The sequence below is a fragment of the Littorina saxatilis genome, linkage group LG13 (genome assembly GCF_037325665.1).
Source record: "Littorina saxatilis isolate snail1 linkage group LG13, US_GU_Lsax_2.0, whole genome shotgun sequence".
NCBI classification, from domain to species: Eukaryota; Metazoa; Mollusca; class Gastropoda; order Littorinimorpha; family Littorinidae; genus Littorina; species Littorina saxatilis.
This window is the reverse complement of record NC_090257.1, coordinates 18,692,859-18,697,544: the sequence shown is the minus strand read 5'-3', so window position 1 is coordinate 18,697,544 and position 4,686 is coordinate 18,692,859.

Below are 4,686 nucleotides of genomic sequence, written 5' to 3'. Positions count from 1 at the left end.
GCAGAAAGCAACACTTATAAGCCAGACAGTGACAACAGCCCGGGACATACACAAACAACACTTATAAGCCAGACAGTGACAACAGCCCGGGACATACACAAACAACACTTATAAGCCAGACAGTGACAACAGCCCGGGACATACACAAACAACACTTGTAAGCCAGACAGTGACAACAGCCCAGGACATACACAAACAACACTTATAAGCCAGACAGTGACAACAGCCCGGGACATACACAAACAAAAGGCGACGGGGAAAACATTGCTCACTCGAATAAACTGATTCACAGAAGAAGAAAAAACTCACAGAAAGACAGACAGGCGGACATCCACAAGGTCAAATTCAGACACAATAAGCATATTACTAAAGCAGCTGTCAATGATTAATATATCTCATTATCACAAACGCAGCTAATTCATTTAGCCCCCAAGAGCTGGCGACAAATCTGCATTCATTATTATGCGTACTAATCGACAACTCACGCATTTCTTAATCCGTCCTAACTTATGCGCGACTTCCTCTAAAAAACACAAATCTATATCTGTATCGCCAGCACTAATTTGAAACCGTAGAAGCATGAATTATCTGAACGCTAATGCTTTTTCCCCTTTATTAATAAGCAATGCTTTTTACGGCCTCTGTACTGTGTGTACTAAGACATTTCCAAACATCTGAAACAGATAGATTGCCCACGTTCTAAGATCAAAATTATAAAAATAAAAAATAAAAAGTCCCATGTGACATTATGGGCAAGTCCCTAGCGAGGATGTGTGTTTGAAATACGTACGTGGACATGAGCACGTGTGGATCGTTTATCTCACAAAGAGCAAGGGAACTCACTCTGTCACATCCCATACAAACCCGACAGAGTTATTACCGAACATCGTCTATTGCTCAGACTTCAAACCGTCTTAATTTACTTAAAAAATATTGTACCAAATTCGCCAGACAATAGGTAAAACTCACGAGAAAAACATTCCCAATGCAAAAACAGTTTCAGTCAAAATTAACATTTTCCTCGTTGAAAGAAGTTAAGGCTTCCTCTCGACACAACAAATCATACAAATTGCCACAAACGACACCATTAAAAGCCGTGTGCATCCAAAACACAATCATTTCAGCAAATCGTTACCAAGCGGGCCTCACCATCTGAACATAATCTTCACGAATTCAGCACTGTTGATAAAACGGGTTAAACTCGTTCGTTTCTATGCGTCTCCAAAAACACGGAATTATCTCTTCCAGCTGGCTGGCCTAATTGCCAATTAAATTCTATTTCGGTGTACCGGTGAACAGGGACATTTGTGACCCATTACATTTTTCTTTAAACAGATTACCAGGTGCAAGCAATGCGTTCTCAAGCGCAGTATTGTGCTTGTATCTCTTGCTCACCACCCCCCCCCCCCCCCCACACACACACACACACTCACAAACACACACCCTACCTCTCACTTTTCCTCTTTTAAACGATAAGCAAACCGAACAACCGAACACCTACAAAATGTCTAAAGAGTGTCCGATGAGATTGGACAGCAGGTAAGCTTAACCGTATAACCGTGCTAAGACATACTCAAGTAAGTGTGTGTGTGTGTGTGTGTGTGTGTGTGTGTGTGTGTGTGTGTGTGTGTGTGTGTGTGTGTGTGTGTGTGTGTGTGTGTGTGTGTGTGTGTGTGTGTGTGTGTGTGTGTGTATGCATACGCGTGTCGTGCTTTAGTGCGTGAATATTAACCGTTACCGCTATGCTGGTTTTTTCCCAATGTTTTCATAAAGGAATGCACAGTGTGACAGTAGTACTACGGGAAAACAGACAACATTTTTAATACACAGAACACAAATATTGAAACATGTCAAACAACGATGAAAAATTGACAGAAAACCCCAGAACACATGACACATACAGAAAACACACACACACACACACACACACACACACACACACACACACACACACACACACACACACACACACACACACACACACACACACACACACACACGTACGCAAGAACAAACATGAACAAAAATATCAACTTACATCCAGTGAGGTTCCGGCAGAATCTCTTCTCATTCAGTATGATCCGTAACAGAAGTTAACCTGAAACATAGCAAATGACATTCACATTAAATCCTGTGTTAGTTATAATCATGTTCACAAAATAATGTACATTCATTTATAAATTAACTCTAATTTGTAATAAACTGCACTGACTGAAATTGAAAATAGCCAACAGAACGGACGCACACACACACACACACACACACACACACACACACACACACACACACACACACACACACACACACACACACACACACACACAAACACACACAGAGAAAAAGAGACACAGACTGAAAGCGACAGGAGAGACAGCCAGTAAAAGACAGTCGGAGAGAGAGAGAGAGAGAGAGAGAGAGAGAGAGAGAGAGAGAGAGAGAGAGAGAGAGAGAGAGGGGGCGGGGGGGGGGCGTGAGAGCGAGGGATATAAAAAGAGAGAGACACACATACACACACTGAGATAAACAAAACACACACACAGACACACACACACACACACACACACACACACACACACACACACACACACACACACACACACACACCCCTTCCAGGCATTTCGTGTCCGATGATAAATAATGGAAAAAATGATTAACGATTGCAAATAATGACATCACTCCTGTATGAATGGTCGAACACACATACCCTCTTCCGCCGTACAATTAAGGCAATTAAGGACAGAAATTCTAAACTGCAACTGTCCCCTTCTTCAAATAACACTTGAATCAAATACGAGTGTTCAACACTAAACACGAACATACACATAAACACGCACGCGCCAGTTCCACACCTTTGTCTCCGATCATGAATCGAACACAAGTAGAAATGATTGCATCATAAATATCTGAATGGTCTAACACAAACAAAAGGCCCGCTTCATAAATAACTGACATCTCTCTCTCTCTCTCCCTCTCCCTCCCTCCCCCCTCCCTCCCTCTCTCCCTCTCTCTCTCTCTCTCTCTCTCTCTCTCTCTCTCTCTCTCTCTCTCTCTCTCTCTCTCTCTCTCTCTCTCTCTCTCTCTCTCTCTCTCTCTCTCTCTCTCTCTCTCTCATTATTTAATAAAGCTACCCACAGATATGGGTCGGTCAACTTGATCCCACCGATTCCACGAATTGACCTTTATAAGACCAGTCTTGCTTTTTCGGGTACATCAGTTTGGAATTCACTTCCATCATCCTTTAGGCACTTAAAGTCATTAAAAAGTTTTTAAAAATGTGTCAAAAAACACTTAGTGTCTGAGTAGTTTAACGCGTTTTGATTTACCACACTTATTATTACGCCAAAGATATGCTGTGCATTGTATATTCTGAACATATTTTTGTTGTACTATGGCTACATGTTCGATTGCTACCAGCTTTTACTTATAATTACTTGCATAGTATGCATTTGATTTTCTGAATAACCACATATCGTATGCTCCTCATGCCTCATCTTCATCATCATCATCATCATCATCTTTATCATCACGTGTTAAAGTTTTCTGACCTCCTTTTGTTGGTAAACTTTTTAACTTTTTAATTTTTAATTTTTCAATTTTATCATTGTGTGTCTGTGCGTCCCAAGGACAGATTGTAAGAAAAGGCGTAGCCTTAAATCTTAATCCTTGTTAAATAAAGTTCAATTCAATTGAATTCTCTCTCTCTCTCTCTCTGCTTATTTACTTGCTTGTCTGTTTGTTTGTTCTACGTGCTTATCCTTTATTCTATTATGTTGTATTGGATATAAGGACAGGTTGTAAGAAAAGGCGTGGCCTAAAACATCTATCATTGTAAAAAAAAAAGTACATCATATCTCTCTCTCTTGCTCCCTCTCTATCGGCCCCACTCATCCGCCACCCCCCCCCCCCCCCCCCGTCCTACCTGCCACCAATTGCTTCCGATAACCCGCTAACGACTGTGCACACAGACGAGCTAAGGAAATTCATTAGCCGCGGGGCATCGCCGATACAAGCGACCTGCACATGCATGCCCCATGCACAGCCCCTTTGTGAGATGTGCTTCCACACAATGGCTCCAGGCTTCCCCTAGGGTCACTCTTGTGCAGCGTGATTACGCTTAGGGTTTACAATAATGACTCAATCGTCAGGATGTGGGGAGACAGAAAAAGAGGGGAGGGGGAGGGAGGAGAGAAAAAGGGAGGATGGGGAGAGAGAATGAGAGGGAGAGAGAATGAGAGAGAGAGAGAGGGAGGGATGAGAGAGGGAGGGATGAAAGAAGGAAAGAGAGAAAGAGATAGGGGGGGGGGGGGGTAAGGGAGGGATGACAGACAGAGAGAGGAAAGAGAGAGAGAGAGACAGGAACAGAGAGAGAGGGAGGGATAGCTGAGATACCGAGAGAGATATAGAGAGAGATGGAGGGAGAGAGAGAGGCGGGGAGAGAATGAGAGAGAGGGATGTATGAGAGACAGAGAGAAGAACAGAGACAGAGATATGGTAGAGAGAGAGGGGACCAAAGAGAAAGAGAGAGGGAGAGACAGACAGACAGAGAGATAAACAGACAGACAACAAACCACCAAATACTGTGTCTCCGACTAATGAGAATGATGTAGGGCTGTGGACAGTAATTTGTCGTAGTAGTCATGACAACGCTAACCGTATGTGCCATTTTTTCACACAACAGAAGTGATT